This window comes from Gekko japonicus, unplaced genomic scaffold (assembly GCF_001447785.1).
Source record: "Gekko japonicus isolate JY-2015 unplaced genomic scaffold, Gekko_japonicus_V1.1 scaffold206, whole genome shotgun sequence".
Lineage (NCBI taxonomy): Eukaryota > Metazoa > Chordata > Lepidosauria > Squamata > Gekkonidae > Gekko > Gekko japonicus.
In genome coordinates this window covers 25,833-46,474 of record NW_015160842.1, presented here as the reverse complement: position 1 = coordinate 46,474, position 20,642 = coordinate 25,833, and positions in this window count along the sequence as shown.

Sequence of the window (20,642 nt, the reverse complement as noted above, 5' to 3'; positions counted from 1 at the left end):
AGCAATGGGTTGGTGCAATGCACCAAGGAGGACTCTAATGCAACGCAAGAACTCAGCCATCAGAGGCACAGGAGATGAATGGCATCCTCTCCAGGATCTGCATTGTCACCAGCCAGCTCCAAGCCTAGACCCTCTGGCAGCGACACAGGCCCAAGAGGGAAGGAGCAACTTGCTTAAGGGGATAAAATACCGTGAACCACCCCTGCTGAATACAAAGCTCTCATGCTAATTCATGAGTACCATCACTCTGGCTCTGTGTCCTGTCCCCAGCAGTGACCTATCACTTGCCCCTGGAAGTTCATGAGCATTTTTTTTTTTGCTGTGCCCAAAGCTATGCTAGTTCTAATTTTTCCACCATCCAGTGTTAGCTTTTATCTCTCACTTCTGACTATATTCTGTTGCCTTTCAGTTGAGTCAAAGCAAGTAATAATCATTATTAAGGCAGCATTGATCATGATTATAACCCCCCCCCAGGGGTCAGTCACTCAGTCAACCTTTATTGGCATAGATAAAATACATAGATCACATTTTGAAATGCATATCAAAAATATGTAAATGTAAAACTGTCAACCCACCAGAGCTTTTATATTCTCTTACCCTCATAGCAATAGAACAAAATCGCGCTACTGAGAAGGTAATGTGTGGGCAGAGATCTGATAAAAGGAAAGGCCCCACTGCCGGACCTCCTGATGGCACCTGGTATTTCTGGCCACTGTGTGACACAGAGTGTTGGACTGGATGGGACTTTGGCCTGATCCAACATTGGCGTCTCTTATGTTCTTATGAAAGATATAAGTCTCTCTTCAGATAGACTATGCTTATTGTGCAGGAGGGGGCTGATTAGAACATCCTGAATCCTATTATAAAATTAACAGCTGAGCAAGATGTGAGCAATCGATTCTGGGTTCCTGCTGTTATAATGGACAGGTCCTTTCAAGGTAGGAGGTATTGGCAAATCTACCATAAAGGACCTCTGATGGTAGGGCATCAAAGCGGTAGGGCATCAAAGCTTGTCTTAGTGATGGAGCGGTGAGTTGTAACACCCCCCCCAGGGTTTGGGTAATTTTTTTTTTGCTAAATTGGAACTTTTCACTGCCAAAATTAAACTATCCCAGTAGTCATATTTTCATTCTTATGACAATGCTATGGAAGATGTGAGGCTTTTAAAAAACCTTACTTGATACAAAAATCACATGCCTTAGATTACACTGTCCAATATTAAGGAAGACGTGGTTCTTATTTATTTATATCTATTTATTAATTCAATTTTTATCCCGCCCTCCCCGCCACAGGCAGGCTCAGGGCGGCTTACAATAAGGATTTAAAAAACATTAAAACACAAACATAAGTCATAGCTTGCAATATAATAGTATAAAATAAAAATAAAGTGCTGGTGACAATAACAACCCGGTGGCCATGATAGATGATCCCCCAAAAAATGGCCCCCGTCGGCGTCCTGCATCGTTAGTATTATCCAGTTCAGTTAGTATTGTTGATGTTGTTGATGTAATTGATGTTATTAGTGGCGGCTCCTAGTCGAAGGCCTGGTGGAAGAGCTCCGTTTTACAGGCCCTGTGGAACTGTAAAAGGTCCCACAGGGCCCTGATGTTCTCCGGGAGCTCATTCCACCAGTGTGGAGCCGCCACTGAGGAGGCCCTCGCCTTGGTAGAGGCCAGTCTGGCATCTTTCCATCCAGGGAGGGCCAAATGATTTTGTGACCCTGACCTCAGTGCTCTCTGGGGGACATGTGGGGAAAGGTGGTCCTTTAGGTAGGCAGGCCCCAGGCCCTATAGGGCTTTAAAGGTCAAAACTAGCACCTTGAAGTGAATCTGGTATGCTATAGGCAGCCAGTGCAGTGCCTTTAGCACAGGCTGGATGTGCTTCCCTCATAGGGATGCCCATCAACAGCCTGGCCGCCGCATTTTGCACCAGCTGCAGCTTGCAGAGTTGCAGCAAGGGCAGCCCCATGTAGAGAGCATTGCAGTAGTCTAATCTCAAGATGACCATTGTGTGGATCACTGTTCTCCTGGCTTGTATCCTAGCATTCTGCACATGGAACATGGAGTTTTTCCAGCATTCCTCTCTGATCCTGCAGCCCCTTATGACCCCTGGATAGATCATTCCAGGTCTCCTGTGTGGGACCCATATGCAGGAACATCTTTATAGGCTGGGGAAATTGGTGTGAAGAAGGACAAGAGACTGAAATTTCTCTTCCTTCCACCATAACAGCTCTGCTGAAGAAAGAAGTCAATTTCATCTCCTTGACCCGCCTACCCTCAGCCCACTGACTCACGTGACTGTTTCTTTGCCCAGAACCTAAGACCCAAGGAATGATTTCCTGGGAGTCATAAGGGGCTGCAGGAACAGAGAAAAACACACAAGAATTCCATTTACTTCCTTTGCATGGATAGTCAGACACACAAGTCTCTAACTATGAAATGGCTTTAGAAAAAGAAAAGCTGTCAAAAAATGGCTTCTTATAAGACAAAAGAAAAGCAATTAAAAGTGGAATTTCCTTTTTGTTTCATCAACATTTGTGGTTGCTTCCATGGCTCTGGAGGGGCTGTGACTCAATGGTTAAATGGACCCATTGCATGCAGAGGCCTGGGGCTGAAACCCTGTCATCTCCAGTTGCAGCAGGGTCTTGGCTAGTAGTAAAGATCTTTTTCTACCTGGGACTCCAGAAGACAGTCACAGTACTGGGCCAGATGAACCAATAGGCTGACTTAGTATAAAGCAGCTTTATACAAACTTATGAAATATTTTGTGTGCAGGTACAGTATAAAAAGTTCATGTGTACATATAGCATCATGCATAAGTCATGGGTTTCTCCTTAAAAATATACATGTGGTGACTGTGAAAGAATTGTGTCCCAACTTACATTTATTTTGAAAAAGTAACCTGCAAGATGATCATGTCCCCAGCCTAATAGAAGAAAAACTGAAGAAAGCCAAGGACCTGGAATTCTGAAACCCTTATCAATCTTATTTTATTTTGGATCAGTTGACGAACAACAAAAGATAAGAAAGGAATTTTTTTCAGCTGCAATTTTACAGATCAATTTTTTTCTATAGATAGTCATGTGATATCTACTACTCTTGCTATGTGAGGTACATAGGAAAAAAGCTCCTGGAAGAAAAGATTAGGGTTTTTAGTGGCCTCTTTATAAACCTGTAGCTATTTAATATGTGACACTGAATTCTGTGTGTATGCATGTGTGCATGTGCGTGAGTGTATAAAAAATGAAAGGTCCGGCAAAACACAAAACAACACTTTTTTGTACTTTGGGACTATAAACTGGCAACACTTCAGGCTCATGTCATCTGCATGAACACAAATGCAAGTGAATCACTGCAATGTAAGGGTTCTTGAAGCTGCTTTAGCCATTATTCCTTTCTGAAGTGCCTTCCTGGATTGCCACCTGTGAAACTGTTATCAGCATTGATGTTTCCTGTGTCTGGACTAATACTAACAAACATTCACTATTCAAAGACATTGGCTTTGATTACCTAATGTAACACACACACAAATACTGTTTAGATTACTTTGGGGTTCTGACAACATGAAAGCATAAGAAACACTGAAGAAACATTAAAGAAAATAAGTCACTCTGATGAGTACAGCTGCAGAATGAAGCAAAATTTAGAGTAAAGCCTATTGGATTCTGATTGGGCATTCTGTTTTTTTCTTCTTCTAACCAGGACGTGATGTAAAATCACCTCTAGAGTGCTTTTGATTGTATTTCATGTTTACCTCCTTACCATAATCCTGAAGACACTGGTAGAGGAACACAGGGATACCAATACTACCCATTTGGAGGTCTAAGAACCTTGCTTAAGGACTTATTTGGCTGGTGGCCTGGCTAAGGAAATCAATGCCTACCCCTTAAGACCTGGGTTGTTCAAATCAGTTTGGTGGTGTGGAAAGATTGGTATCATTTCAAATTCCTTTCTGGTAGCATGAGTGTGGGTTCTGGGTTAGTAACTTATTCCACCTTCTCTTAAAAACAGAATCAAATTTTATTTACAAAAATATGACACAACAATAAAACTTACATGTAGGGGGAAGGGATGTGTACATAGAAAAAAGATGAACAAAACAAACCTAGCTCTCTATCTATTGCACTGACCAGCTTATTTCCAGCATCAGATGCAAAAGCAGAGATCACCAAGAAATTAATAGCCGCCTCCTCCTCCAGGCTCACCGGTTCTTCAACCAAAACCTCCATCCATTGCTCGCTCTCTCAAAGTTCCTGCCATCTCCTGGCATCCTTGCTGTCCCTGACTCCTAGCTAAATGCTAGTCCAGCTGTCATGAGCTAATTGACAGACCAATCACCAAACTAGATCAATCAATCTAGATGGAGAACTGTAAGTTGTTGTTTTGACAGCTTCCAGCTGGGTGCTGTTAAACTAACCGACAATTTGCAGCAGGTGCTCGTTATACCATACACTTTAGCTCTAATACGATCCAGATACAACTTAGGCTTTGTAACTTTGCTGAAAGATGCAAAAACGTAGGTCTTAAAGACCCAGTTATGTGACAATGCCTATGTCATGATCACCATCCCAAGCAGCACAGATTCAGAAGATGAAGGGTTTATAGTAACAGCTAAAGGGGCACTAGAATCTTACCCAGCCTGTACCTCCTCTGTGGAGAAACCCCTGAGCGAGAAATCTCCAACCCTTAAGAGGATTGAATATGCCGAAGCAGGAACTGGGTACCCAGCAAAGTAGCAGGCTATAAGCAAAGGGTTAATCCTTTAAAATCTATCACCCTGCAACAAGGGGGCAGAGCCTGACAGAAATATGCAGGCCAGTTTAAATCAACAGTAACTGCCTTTCAGTGGACTCCTACAACTAAGCATTGCTTTGGGCGCCATTTTGAATCCACTTGTATCGATTACGCATTGTGACTGATTAATGCAGGACTTCTGAGTTTCACTATTTTCACAAAACCCTCTTGCTCTTGCAGCAGTGATGAGAGGGTAAAAGGAAATGGCTCCCATATGGAAGTAACCTTAGATATATCCTCCTCCTAATGGTGTCAGTGACACAATATCTTTATTAACTGCCCTTTCTGAAAACATTGAGCAGAACTTTCTGCTGATTTACCTTTTGTGCCTTTCACTATTAACAGTTTAATGTTATATTGCTTGGCTTTAAGTTCTCAAGGATAAGCCCATGAGATCTCAGTTAACACAATAATCCTGGACTGACTCAGGTTTATGACTGTCCCCAGTTATTACCCTGTTAGCAATGGTTCTCATCTCACAAAGCAAACAGGAGTGGTTCAAAACTGTGCTAGAATCAGATAGATGATGGATAGATGGATAGACAGACAGACAGAATTAGTATTTTCAAAGGGCCTTACACTCCTACATGCAATCTGTGGTCCTATAACTTTGTTCTAATCTAATCAGGGGTACAACCCTATACACACTTATTTCGAAATAAGTCCTACTGACGTCAGATTCTAGCAAGCCTATGACAAACAAAACTACCCTTCATCTAATGATGTGTGGCTAAAAGAAGATAATTCTGACAGTATTACTTATTTTCCCAAGAACAATGAAGCCACAATACAATGCTGTGCAACCAATCTAATTATCTCTGAATTGTTATACTGTCAGTCAAAAACCCTCTCATTAGACATGGAAACAATGTCATATCATTGTCTAAAAAGAGTCCTCTTATCAATCAATAACATATATTATGCAAAGGATCCTATTTTACATGCAAGGTTTGACTGACCTTGTTTCTCAATTAAGTGGGAAGATGAATATTGGCTCTGTTTTGTCAAACCTGGAACCTGGTTTTTATTGACTTTGACCACACACAAAAGAATTTGTTGAAAATGGTGCATCTTCCCTGACTGGGTTGTCCTTCCAGTTCCTACCACCATAACAACAGTCCAGTGGAGCAAACCCAACCCAGCATAATTAAGGTACCATGGCTACTGTGTATTTTGATCCGATCAAGTGCTCAGAAGTGCAGGAAAGGCACAGCCTGCCTTCATTCCCTTCCTACCAAAGATTCCTTTGCAGCCACTTCTCTTTCAAATGCACTACTTTTATTTTTTATTTATTTTTCTGATTGTTAGGCCACCCTCCCCGCGAATGGGCTCAGGTTGGCTAACATCACGGCATGCATGCTAGTACATAAAAACAGGATAAAAACAAATAGTTACCAAATTTACAAAATAAAATGCTCTAAGATGGTCCAAGATAGCAGTCTTCCATTTAGTAGATGGTATCAGGAGGGTATTTAAACAGATCTCAGTTCAGTGGTCTCCATGCACCATAGTGCTGCAGTTTTTTTTGTCGCCAGGCCATTCCAATACCCCACTGTTGCCAAACTCGTTGTTGTTGGTGGTGGTGGTGGTGGCGGCGGCTCCTAATTGAAAGCCCGGTGGAAGAGCTCCATCTTACAAGCCCTGCGGAATTGTGCAAGGTCCTGCAGGGACCTGATCTCTTCCGGGAGCTCAATCCACCAGGTAGGAGCCACCATCAAAAAGTCCTTGGCCCTAGTACCAGCAAGCTTGGCCTCCTTAGGGCCTGGGGTCACCAGCAGATGTTGAGTCCCTGACCGTAGTGCCCTTGGGGGTATATACGGGGAAAGGCGGTCCCTCGGGTATGTTGGTAGAGACATTTTGTGTCTCTAATCCCTTACCTTCTTCTCTAGTTGGAGGCCTTGGATCCACTTGCACCCAGAGGTCATTTCGGGGGGGGATGGGCTTCCTTGCACTGCCGCCGGCCTTGCAGGTCCACCGCCGGGCCCCTCATGGGGCTCGGCAGTGGAGCTGCAAGGCCGGCGGTGGCGGCCGGGACCATTGGGGGCGGGGTGTGTGGCCTTATGACACACTTCCGGTGATGTCAGGGGGTGTGGCCTTATGAGACACTTCCGGTGATGTCAGGGGGTGTGGCATATGCTAATGAGTTATGCTAATGAGTTCCCCTAGCTCTTTTTCTACGAAACGACCCCTGCTTGCACCAATCAGAAGCACTAATTCTGACTTTCTCAGAGTTTCCCCCTCCTCTTGACAAGCCTGTGAAAGTCAGCTTTTGTTTTCTATTGTGCTCAATCTCTGTAACTAAACTCCCTTCCCAATGCTGAATTACTTATTGCCAACCTCAACAGACATCCTGTTGCATCTGCACTCTTGCCTGCCTCCTATCAGTGTGCCCGGGGTTTTGACATGCTGATGAGACCAGCCTGTCTCTGGATTTATGGCCTGGAATTGCTGCTTAGACCCCTTGCAAATCACCTAACTTGATCCTACCAGAGCTTGGAAGCTAAACAGGGTTGGTACTTGGATGGAAGATCACCAAGGAAGATTGGGGCTACAGTGCAAAGGAAGGCAATGGCAAACCACCAATGCTCATCTCATGTCTTGAAAAGCCCATGAGGGGAACTTCATGTGGTTGCTACAAGTTGGTTGCAATACAATGACACACTGGTGTGCTAGTCCAATGATCAGTGAAACTAAACCACCCCAGAAGATTCCCCCAAAGCGGAAAAGATAAGTAATACACCCACCTGGTCTCCCCTTCATCCTTTGCTTACTTGCATCCTTTTTTCTGTTTTCTTTTTTTTTTAATAGTTTATTTACGTTTTTCCATCTTATACATGCATACATTTGTCTCTTGTTCATTAACATTTGGGGGTTATTGTATAAATAACCCCTTTTCCCCTGTTTTCTGATGCCTGCACTGCTGTGTGAAGATAACTACATGGGCCGCCCCAGAATCAGGTGCTGGGATTGGCAGGCCAAACAGTACTTTTGTGCTGAAATATACCAAAGTATTGCTCTGACTGCTTCCCTGCAACTCTGATTCTCCTCAATAAACTACCTGTTATCAATCCAGTTCATTAAAGTCTTTGTTTTCCTTCCTAAGCTTTGCTTTGAAGCTCGATCACTCTCACCACAGTGCCCATTCCCTTCTGTTTGAGCACAATATATGTTTGATAATAATGGAGTCATGTAACAAAGTGTGCTTTCAAGGAATGTATTACCCAGTGAACCCCCTCATGGAATCACTCATGCCATAATGCAGTGGCAATAAGGACCAGTCTCTATGTTTGAAAAAGTACAAAGCCTTTGGGGATTGTACTAATTCAGAATTAATGCAGAGGATTAGCATGGTTAACTACTATTCCATGTACAAATTCTCCCTGCATACAGGAACTATTCTTTTAGAACAATAGTTGTTAGCCTTTTCCTACCATGGCCATTTTGTATGGACAGAGAATGATCAACAAGGGGAGTATTCAGTCACACAACCTCTTATTTCTGTCTTGAAGTGGTTCAGCCCCCCAAAACATGTCTCATACGGTTTTGTTTTGTTGGCTTTAAATACTGTCAGACTGGAGATATAAATGCCCTATAGGGTTATTGCTGCTAAAGCACATTATGTATGCCTGATAACAACATTTTCAGGTTCAGCACAGCTCTTAAGGGTATGTGAAATAAATTGACAAAATGAATCATAAACACATTCTGTAATCAGTATTAGCCTACTCCAGCGTGACTTTCATTTGTGTAACAAAATTAATTTCACAGCACAGTGAATCTTTGAGAATGTTGCACATATGGCCCTCCTTTAAATGAAAGGCAGATCCATTCCTGTAACTGCTGCTGCAGCTTTCATGACTGTAATGGCAAAATATGTCTCATACATTAATTTTCAATTATTTTAACAGTACTGAATTGCTATCATTAATGTATCAATGTGGGGGAGAAGAACAGAGCTTCCCGTCTCCCTTCAAACTCATCTTTGCTTTCTTCCCCAACAACCAGCACTGCTGGGTATCCATTATCATCCACACCACTCATTTGTTCTTGTTTTCAATGCTGGGGTTGAATGATACAGAAATCGTTTCACCTTGGAACAGCTTCATGTCTCTTGAGCCCTCTGAGACCTCCACAGTATGCTAATACAAGAGGATGTCAGTGGCATTGCGCTGAAATGGGATTTATTCAACCAATCAATGCATGAAAGAACTGCAGTATTCAGAAGTCCACGGCAGCAGATTGACGTCACTGGGCACCTTATCACGATCTGTGATTGGGTAGAGCACTCAATGATGGAAAAGACTTCTCAGCACTGGCTTGCCACGCATCAGAACACATTCATCCGGTTATTTCCCTGAGCACTACGCAGAGTTTCATTTAAACTGACATAAAAGTCAATGCATCTGGGCTTAGAGGCAGGGCAATTTGTTTTCTAAACGACTTATGCACATCTAATGCAACCAAAACCTTGCAGGAGCTTTAAGAAGCTCTCACTTGACGTGGTTGTATTTTTTCTTTTTAACTGGCCTCTCCTGTAATAGGGAAGGTGTTAGGCCATAAATAGCTTTCACTTCACAATCGATTTCTCAGGTAGATTCTCCAAGATAGACTACTTTCTTATTTAAGTGTTTAATGGGAGATTTGAGGATGTTTGGATAAGCCCCGGCGGCAAGCAGACCTTTCATTGTTCCAAGAGGGATTCTACTCTAAATTCATGATCATGGGGCAATTTAATTAAAGACAGCAGATAAATCTTCAGTCTCTGCTTGACTTTCCATCCTTCGCTCTCTGTCTTGTCAATTGATCTTACTAATAGAAAAGATAGTGTTGTCATGTCTAGAACAAAGAATTGACTAATTTATACCCTTTCTTTGAAGAAAGTGTATATAAATATAGCACCCTCCACCCAATCTTGTAACATAAGCAGGTCAATTTCTACCATGAGCATTCTGCTGTTCCTGGAAATTCATGCTGAGTGGAAGAACTGCCATGCTAGCACTGGAGACTCCTTTTGGGACCCTTAGCCAGCAGAAGAGTTTCTAGGGTACATGCTGTGGATAATCAGGTATCTATCAAAGGATTACAGTTGATACAACTTTCTCAAGGCAATTAGCAATGGAAATCCTGTAGAGGGATCAGTGGAAAGGAGTCCAGTAGCACCTTAAAGCCTAACGAAATGTGCGGTAGGGAATGAACTGTTGTGAGGCACTGCTCACTTCTTCAGATACACTTCTTCAGAGTCCATATTGAAAAGTGGAGTGATTTCAGATGCCAAATGACATTAGTAGGCAAATGAAAATAGCAGGTGTGACTGGATTAGATGTGATATGCAGAGAGGTGGTAGGCATGGAGCAATCAGCATTGGTAACGAGACAGGAAATCTAGGTCTCAGTTCCATCCAGGAGGATGCATTGTCTTGAGCTTCATTATCAGCTGCAGTTCAGCAGTCTCTCTAATCTCCCTTTGAAATTCCTTTGTTGAGGGATCAGTAGCAAAAATAAATTACGAAAGGCCTTGAAAAGCTAAAGGATACATCACTAGAGTGTGGGGATGTATTCTTGGCTATTTTCAGGCTAACAGCCAGCCAAGGACTATGGCTACGTCCACACATGACTGGATGTTATACTATAGCACTGCCTTGGCCTCACAGGATAATTCAGTTGTGTGATGTAGCCCGTATCCTACTAGCGATATCACCTCCATTACAATATGTCAATATGCTACTTTCATAGTAAGTCCACTGAGGCTGTTTAGAGAAATGGCATTTTATTAAAGAAAATCTAAAGTTCGAAAGCAAGAAATTGCAAGTAGATAAATAGGTACCACTTCGGTGGGAAGGTAACAGCGTTCCGTGCGCCTTGGTGTTTAGTCATGCCGGCCACATGACCACGGAAACGTCTTCGGACAGCGCTGGCTCTTCGGCTTTGAAACAGAGATGAGCACCGCAACCCTAGAGTCAGATTCGACTGGCTTTTGAGCAAGGGAACCTTTACCTTTACCTTTAAAGGAGTCATCCCTAAAATGGTCAGGAAGCAGGTGGGGAGAGGATTTCTCTTTCTGCTTATATTTGCAGGTTGCAACTTACCAAGGAAGCCCTGAATGGCCAGGGTCCGGCCTACCTAAGGGACCGCCTCTCCCCATACATTCCCCCAAGAGCACTGCAATCGGGGAATCTCCATCGCCTGGAGGTTCCAGGCCCCCGGGAAGTGAAGTTGACCCAAACCAGGGCTAGGGCGTTCTCGGTGGCGGCTCCGACCTGGTGGAATGAGCTCCCGGAGGAGATCCGGGCCTTGCGGGACCTAGTGCAGTTCCGCAGGGCCTGCAAGACGGAGCTCTTCCGCCAGGCCTTTGAGGGGGAGCCGCCGCCGCCACTATTCCACCAATGATATTCCAACCATCTACCTCACATAGTGGGGATAGATGTCGCCCAATAGAGCTGGGGAAACATTCTTCCTGGCACTCCTGCTGTGAAGAACTTGGCCGCCAGTGTGGGACGTCGCCCATCTTGGATTTTATGTAAATTATCAAAGCACCAAATTTTATGTCAAGATATAGTGTTTTTATTATGCTGTTGCTTGTATGCATATTTTAACTTCGGCATGGCCGCTTGTTAGCCGCCTCGAGCTGTATATTGGATGGGGCGGGATATAAATCCCAAAAATAAAATAATAAATAAATAAATAAGGAAGGTACAGGACAGATCTCATGGACCGCCATTCCTCCATTGCAGGACCGGCAGGGCTGCAACAGTGCTGGATTAATCCCTTACCCTGTTGCTCATAAGCCAAGTCAGTGCTTGCCAACACTGCAATCCAAATGAGAAACAGATCTCAGACTTACCTGGCTATACAAAAACAAGATCCTCTGCTATCAGTGTGGGCCTGCTCTTTTCTGGATCACAATATGCATGACTCAGACTACATATATATGATTTGCATTAATACATGGCATAATTATCACCTAACAAACAACTGTGTTTATATTAGAATACTTTTCATCACATCTTTATCTGGGTGGCATCTGTCTCTACCCTGTGGATGCTGTGAGGACTCTTAATAAGACTTTGGAAGAAGCTTCCAAATAAACAAGGTAGCTATGTATAAAGGGCTTAAATGTCTTTATAAAATTCTAGAAAATAAAGTTGCATTCTGCAGCTATAAAAGGTGGTTCCTAGAAATCTCCCTTTCCCCTGAAAATGCATTTTGAACACTGTGTTGTATGGTACATTCTGTGCAGAAATACTAGCTTCTAATGTGAAATAAATATCATTCCCAAGTTTTGCTGATGTAAATATGTCCTATTTACAGACTTTCCTAATAACCATGGTATCTTGAGCTATATGTGGCTCAAATTTGAGCTCTAGCTCATTTTGATGGTGCTTTATGCATTTTGGGGTATACTTGAAGCCTTCTATTTTAAGGCAAATATGCAAATAAATCTTTATACTTTTTAATAATTGGGGTGCCTCAAATTATGCATGAACCACATTTCAGGTGTCAAGGCCATGCTGAAATAAAAATTCCAAAACTCTCATGAGAACAAATTTTGAGTCCAGTGGCACCTTTAAGACCAACAAAGGTTTATTCAAGGTATGAGCTTGGTCTTAAAGGTGCCACGGGACTCAAAATTTGTTCTCCTGCTTCAGACCAACATGGCTGCCCACCTGGAAACCTCATTCTCTAAAACAGATATTCTTAGGGCCTAACTGCATGTTGCATTTTCACAGTTACGTGTGCAAGCTGAGTGTAGTGGCACATTGCAGGAGACAATTGTAATATGGGAACAGTAGCGGTAAACCACAAGTTTCTCTCTCTGTGCCTAGATTGCTTTGTGACAGCACCAAGCCAGAAGGGGTTAACGATGAAAGATATTTTTTCCCCTTTTAAATGCACTTTTGGAAGTGAGAGGAGTGTGCACCTGGTGTTGGAATGCAGGAGATGCCTTATTCTCTTGACCTTGGAGTGGACTCCAACTGAAGGCTAGACACTAGACTGTTTTCACAGACATGCGCATACACACACATGTAATCTATAAATTGGGGGGCTACATTTTTCCTTTGAGACTTCAGCTCAGATCAGGTCACAGAACAGTGCTGAGTACGTTGGCTGACACTCAGGAATCGACCTGCTGCTGTTATTGGGGTTCCTGCAGCTGAAAGGGATGTGGGTATAACTCTTTTATTACTCTCTGCTTATATTTGTAGTTAGTGAAGAATAAAGCTATTTTCCTTCTACCACTGGCGTGGTCACAGACATGTTCTTGGAGGCTGTGCTTACCAGGTGCACATGGGCTTGATCTGGATTGGGACCACAGCACATAGGAAGAGGGAGTATAGACCTTCCTTCCATGCCGTTCTCATGACAAGCGAGCAGCTATTTGCCTCACTGAGGGCTGTAGGTGTTCCAGTATAGCTATATGTCCATTTCCCCAATGGAGCAAACAGTGGCTCCCTACAGTTAGGAAAATTGGGGGGGGGGGGATCTAAACCTCATCCTCCTGCATGCCACAGTCCTAATCCAAATAAGGGCCACAAACATTTGGGAAGCACACAGTTCCCAGCACACATTTGTGATATGACCCAGGAATGTATCTGGGAAAAAATGTAATGAGTAGTTGGAATCATAATACTGATCTGTAGGAGCATCCCCAAGACTGCACACCCATGTTCAGATACATTTCATATTTTGAAATGCATGGATTTAGCAATATCTGGGGGCAGAGGGTTGTGATATTAGAGGTTATGTTATTCCTTTACACTTTTAGATATTGCCATGGAATATCTGGAGTATCTCTCACACACAAATCTCAAACCCAGAGTCTCTGATTCATTTCCCTTTATTGTAGCTTATTTTTGCTGTTTATGAAGCACACACACACACACAAAATTACAAAATGCCAATGGAAGAGAGCATAGTTCAGCAGAATCAGGGCCATCTTTAAAACAGTAGAGCCCTCTACTTGCTAAATTCTAAAAATGGGCCAATAATGGGCTGTGGAAACCTTTTGGGAGAATTATTAGATGGTTAGAAATGGGGGTTCAGAATAATGCAAGACAAAGAGACTGGGAGAAAGAAGACTTCTGAGAGGCGGATAAAATGGCAGGCTTGTCTTACACAAAGACAATTATTTTGGTGCATCTTGGATCCATTGGCTGCAGATTGGGAGACCCAAGAGTCCTATGAGACACAAGACTCTCATCAAACACCGAGCTCAATCTGGTCCCTGCCCAGGTGAAACCTTTAGAAGGCATACCTTTGATATTAATCTCTCCTCTACCTGGTGTTTTATTAAATATTCTTGCTAGTAAATAGTTGATTAGCAGCTCTGTTTTTCCCGTGCTGTTGCAATTGTGCTACCTTCTTCTGGAGAAACTGCAAAATTCTATTACCATTTGCTGGTAACATTTGGAGCTCAGCATTATAGATTGATTCAAATAACCAGGAGTGATTTGTTAACTATCTCAAACTTTGTGGCATGGTAGCCTGTACCACAGGGGACACGGCAGTCATCTGGAGTGCTTCGCCATACCGTTAACCCACCCTGATTACCTGTCCACAGCCAGTTGGAAATATGGTGAAGAAAGGGGGTGTGGATAATAGTGTTGAAGGTCATTGTAGGCTACAATGAACTTCTAAATGGCTATCCTATGGCTGCCTGAATGCACTCTTCAGCTGGACACAGTGGGATGGAAACACATGAGAGCCAGTGTGGTGTAGTGGTTAAAAGCGGAGGACTCTAATCTGGAGAACTGGGTCTGATTCCTCACTCTTGCACATGAAGCCAGCTGGGTGACTGTGGGCCAGTCACTGTTCTCTCAGAACTCTCTCGGCCTCACCTACCTCCCAAAGTTTCTGTTGTGGGGAGAGGAAGGGAGAGAAAGGGAAAGGAAGGGAGAGGAAGGGAAGGTGATTGTAAGCAGCTTTGAGACTCCTTAGGATAGAGAAAAACAGGGTGTAAAAACCAGCTCTTCTTCTTCTGCCCATGGCAAAGGGGTGGCCTACAGTACAGTACTCCACATAACAAAATTAAAGGTAATAATCAACAGCATTCAGATTTGCAGCCAATTTGATCTACAAGTGGTATAACTAATTGGGTAGCTTTTAAAACAAATCTTATCTAAGAAGAAATGGCTTAAGTGTGCTAATATCAAACAGAATCTGATGAAACAACATTGGCAGGAAAGCTTGTATCGGCGGAGGAGTAGGGAAGGCCAAGCACCAGTACTGGGGGAAACCCAAGAGGTGAAATCTTGTTTCCATTGAAGCTACTTTCTCCCATCCTGTCCAAAAGGTTCTTTGCAACCTGTCAATGCAAATACAGATGAAGTTGGTATTAGGAAATGAAAGTGCTCTTAGGGAAAAGAGGAATTATTCACCGGAATGCAGATGCAGGAGATTTATTGCCAGAAGCCTTCCAGGAGCAAGAACGGTGATGTCACGGGGAAAGAAAAGGTATATTGTGCTTATCTATCCAAATGGTGCAGGTTTCGTTCCGTATTGTGAACGTTACTGCATAAACACCTGCATGCTGTGAAGGTCCAGTCTAATGATTGGCGATGCCAGCATATACATTGCTAGGAAAGGGCATTGTTGCTTTCCTACACAGACCTATGGGCAATAAATGCCAAGGGTGAGTGCCAATGGCCTTAATGGGTAGATTGTGACCTGCCAGCTGCCTCTGTGACCTGCCTCTGATCATAACTGGGTAGCAAAAAGTAGGATAGCCTTTTGTGGCTATTTAGGTTTTCTTTTCTTTTAAAAAAGAGAAGGGGCAGGGGAGTTCAGAACAACTTGATGCAAAGGAGCACACAACTCCTTTACCTTTATACCTTTAATAGTTATTCAGGAAAGGGCATTTCAGCAGGTGCAAATCCTTCTAGCTGGACCTCTGGTAATATAATGGTTGAGACACAGGGGCCCTCTTCTTTGCATCTAGGCATCCTAGATCTCTTTAAAATATCTCCCAAACTGAAGGTGGGGTTAAAAGGTGGGTCCTTGGGTCTGGAAAAGCTGGACGTTACCACACTAATAGCACGCTGAAACAAATGTCCGAAGACGGAGACCCAGTGTGGTGTAGTGGTTGGTGTCAGACTAGGACTCAGGTTCAAATCTCCATTCTGCTTTAGAAGTTTTCTGGGTGATTTGCACCAGTCACACACTCTCAGCCTGGCCTACCTCACGGAATTGTTCTGAGAAGAGGAGAACAATGTAAGCCACTTTGGGTATCTACTGGAGAGAAAGCCATGGTAGAGGAAGAGAGAGAGAGGGAGAGGGAGAGAGGGGGAGAGGGGGGGGGAGAGAGAGGGAGACAGGGAGAGGGGGAGACGGGGGAGAGGGAGAGAGGGTTAGGGTTAGCCTGGGATAGTTTAAAAGGGAGCTTTTGCTCCACTATTGTGTGTGTGTTCTATTACTGTTCCTGTTTACTTCAAGAAAGCTGATTCACTGTTTGATTACGAGACGGCATCGAGTTCCATACTTAACACATTCATAATTGTAATGTAGGGCTTTTGCTTGACTCAGTGGCAATGAAGCTAGTTATTTTAGGGTCGTTAGGCCTGGTCAGACAGTTGTCAGGAGATTGGGGGAGGTGGGTACTTACTGCGGGGTGTGTGTGTGTGATCTCTAGCCTGTGATGACATCACTTCTGGCCTGACCTGAAAAGCACCAGGGTGATGCTCTAGCACTAGTTTGATGACAATTGCTTCCTCTCCATTTGGCTGGCCTGTTTTTGCCTGCTCTCCAACTGAGCATTGGTAGACTGTGGCCAAAACAACTGGGAGTTTGCCTGCCATAGGTGGGTACCTGGCAAGCCTACTAGTTAAGCAGTGAATGAAATGTCTATTAAGAGAATATCTAGGACCTGCACAATTCAGGTTCAAATGGGACGAGACACTGAAATACTCATGAACAGACTTGCTAAATAGCAGCAGGAAGGGGTTGGTAGACCTCCTGATGGCACCTGGGTTTTGGCCACTGTGTGACACAGAGTGTTGGACTGGATGGGCCATTGGCCTGATCAAACATGGCTTCTCTTATGTTTTTTTGAGTACACTATGTGTGTGTGTGTGTGGGGGGGGGTTCTTAGGCCTGTTGGGGGGGGAGTTGAGATTTGGGGATAAAAGGGAGCTCAGCAGCGATGTGACGGCATAAAGTCCACCTTCCAAAGCAGCCATTTTCTCCAGGGGAGCTGATCTCTGTAGTCTGGAGATCAGCTGTCATCCCGAAAGATCTGCAGTTCCTCCCTGGAGGCTGGCAACCTCAACCTCCATTAAGCCAGATCAGATAGTCTCAACTTTTCCTCTTTTTGAGCTAGGAAGGATCAGCTCAAGAGGAAATGCTATGATTACAACTTTCCAGACCTACAATAATTGGGGGTGAGTGTGGGATTGGAAAATGGGTGTGTGAACTCACTTCCCAAGTCTTCACTGTCTTTCTTTTCCTCTTCCCTCCCCTAATCTCTTCTCCACTTACCGCCTGCTGTATTCTGTACCTACTGAAAGATACCACAGCATATCCTGCCTGTGCAAAGAACCCGACTGCATATTTCCAGGGGAATGAATTCTCCAGGGAGCATTTTTCCTATACCACTTCCTCTTTTCCCTGCAATCCCCCCCAGGGGAGTTACCCTTGGGGATATGCATCTGACACCTAATTTTGCTATAAACCCAGTTGTCCCTCATCCTTTAGGCCTCAGGGTGAAGAAAAGCAAGCAGTAGCACCTCCTTCTTCTGAATAACCACCCAACGACTAAGACCTGACACCTTGGCCACCATTCATGGCTGTCAGTATTCCATGGAAACAGCATGGATGGTTTAGAAACTTGAGCGGGGGAGAGATGTGGAGTTTTCAAAACTTATTTTTCTTCATGCCTCCCCCTACTATGCAACAGCCCCTTCTTCCCTGACCTGAGTCCTATTTGGGAATTTGCTTTGTCCCCATGCAGCTCACCTACTTTTTGATTAGTGGGAAAGATGTTAATCCACTGCTGGTGAGCAACATTATTTCTAAGAAACCAAAGATATTTGGCTCTTAGATTTTACAAGCATCATTCAGTTTACCTTACCACAATGCACTGAACATCACAGTGAAGATGAAACAGACTAGAATTTAGGCTTGCCATGAAACTGACTTTTTCAAAGCTAGAGGGTGGGAGCAAAACATAAAAATCACGTGTCTTCAGACCACAGAAGGAGAGAAATATCAGGTCTCATACCAGACATGGGCAGCCTGTTTTGAATCTGGGGCAGGTGGAATGGTCTTGAAGCGCTCCCCTCAAAGGGGAGGGGCAATGGCTCAGTGGTAGAGTATCTGCTTAACATCCAGAAGGTCCCAGATTCAATCCCTGGTATCTCCAGTTAAAAGATCTGGTGGTAGGTGATGTGAAAGATCTCTGTCTTTGACCCTGGAGAGCTTCTGCTGGTCTGAGTAGACTATACTGACTTCGATGGACCAAGGGTCTGGTTCAGTATAAGGCAGCTTCATGTGTCTTCACTTATGACTTTACTAAACAGACAGAAGCTATATGAAGAGGAGTGGTACATTCTGTCTGTCCACATACATTCATAGATGGTTTCCACAGAACTTCCATAGATTTCCTAAACTTGCTTAGGTACAGCCTTTCCTAAACATTCATACCCAAAGTGAGCTTCTGGGAAATGTGGATGGAAAGCTCTGGATTTTAAATCTTTACCCACATCTATTTCCCCTCATGCCTACCCCCAACAGGATTTTTTACTGGCATTTAAAAAAGTATCAGAATTTTCCAAATCATACATAAACTACCAATACAAAAGGCAAAAAACACACTACAGGCAAAAGGAAGGGGAAAATGGTGGATGTGAGGAGAAATAACAGGGGTGGGGCACACTGCTGGTAATGCCTTTGCATTTGCAAAAGCAATGAGATCAAATCATCAGGAACTGCTCTGATGCAGAAGAGGCCACATATAGTTATGACAGCGCATCATATTATTATTATTTTTTATTGCAAAAAAGTCAATTGGTCTTTAAAATGTTTACTTCTTGGGAGAACAGATTGGGAATTTTTGTTATAAAGCAGGCAAAAATAACTAGATTGTTGTTTATTTTTAAAATAAAATAGCCAAAACTATTAGAATTATTCATCATTTTGCATTTGCTCCTGAAATTCAAGTTAAACCCATTACTAGCTAGCCACTACCTTTCCCCTGCCAGGTGGACTTATACAGCTAGACTGTCAAGGCGTTGAAAGTGGTCATTTTAGGCTGTTCAAAAGCACTTTGTTCCAGATAGGCTTGGGGCCTATATTGGCCTCTTCAATTTACAGCTCCTGCACTGCAGAGGACCCCAAGCTAAGTCCCATAGGACTCTTCTTGTGCAGTTATGGTGCACCAACATTAGGGTCCAGTGAATGTAGCTGGTGGAGACTTTAAAAGTGTGCCAGTCACTGAGAACAAGTCAGTTTGGGATGGGCCAAGAAACAGACACAAGAGAGCTCCAAATCAGCAGGGTCACAGCTTCACCATAGTTGGTTTGTGTCACATATAAGTTCCCTCAACAATACATCCCAAGTGGCTTCATCCCAGGATCAGAAACTTGTAAAGAAGTTCTAACGTTACCATTCTCCCTTGTGACAAAACTCCAGTTAGAACAACAGAAATTTCTAGCTGCACATTATGTTTTCCACTGTATTTTCTTGTGGTGCTTATTTTTTATAGCTTTCATGGCCATTTTATACAAGAATATGGGAGAAAATCCAAGAGTGACCCTTAAGTAATATTTCAGTTCATTCCATCATTTATAAAATCCATCTCTGTCATGAGAGGGTAAGTGATTTGGATTCGCTTCTGGAAATGCTATAGGTTGAAATAGTGGGCCCAAAAGAAAGCTTAACACTGGGAGTTTGTTATCGCCCACCAGATCAAAAGATAGAGGAGGATTATAAAATGATGAATGAATTAAAGATTGTGGCTAGACGAAATAACTGTGTCGTAATAGGTGATTTTAACTACCCACACATAGATTGGGTCAATATGTGTTCAAGTCGGGAAAAATAGATTGAGTTTCTAGACACTCTTAATGACTGTGCTATGTAACATGGTCACAGAACCTACCAGGGGAGAGGCGATCCTGGATTTGGTCCTAAGTAATGCCCAAGACCTGGTGAGAGATGTAAAAGTGATTGCACCACTTGGGAACAGTGACCATAATGTTATTGAGTTTAACATTTGTATAAATAGGGAGTTGCCCAAAATGACTGAAACAACCACTTTTAACTTTAAAAGGGGTAATTTCTCTGATATGAGGGGACATGTGAGGAAGAAACTGAAAGGAAAAGTAGAAAGGGTCAAAACCACTGGGGAAGCTTGTAGACTTTAAAACTACAATCCTAGAAGCTCAGAAAAAATATATACCGCAGGTTAGGAAAGGCACAAATAGGTATAGAAAAAAGCCTGCATGGTTAACAAACAAAGTAATGGAAGCTGTAAAAGGTAAGAAGGATTCCTTTAAGCGGTGGAAAGGTAGTCTCAGTGAGGTTGATAAAAGGGAACACAGGCTGTGGCAAATAAAATGCAAGTCTGTGATCAGGCAGGCAAAAAGGGAATATGAGGAGCATATAGCAAAAAATATAAAGACCAACAATAAAACTTTCTTCAAATACATTAGAAGCAGGAAACCAGCCAGGGAGGCAGTGGGGCCCTTGGATGACCAAGGGGTAGAACAGATAAAAGGAAGTACTTCTTAACCCAAAGAGTGATTAACACATGGAATTCACTGCCACAGGAAGTGGTGGCGGCTACAAGCATAGACGGCTTCAAAAGGGAATTAGATAAGCATATGGAGCAGAGGTCCATCAGTGGCTATTAGCCACA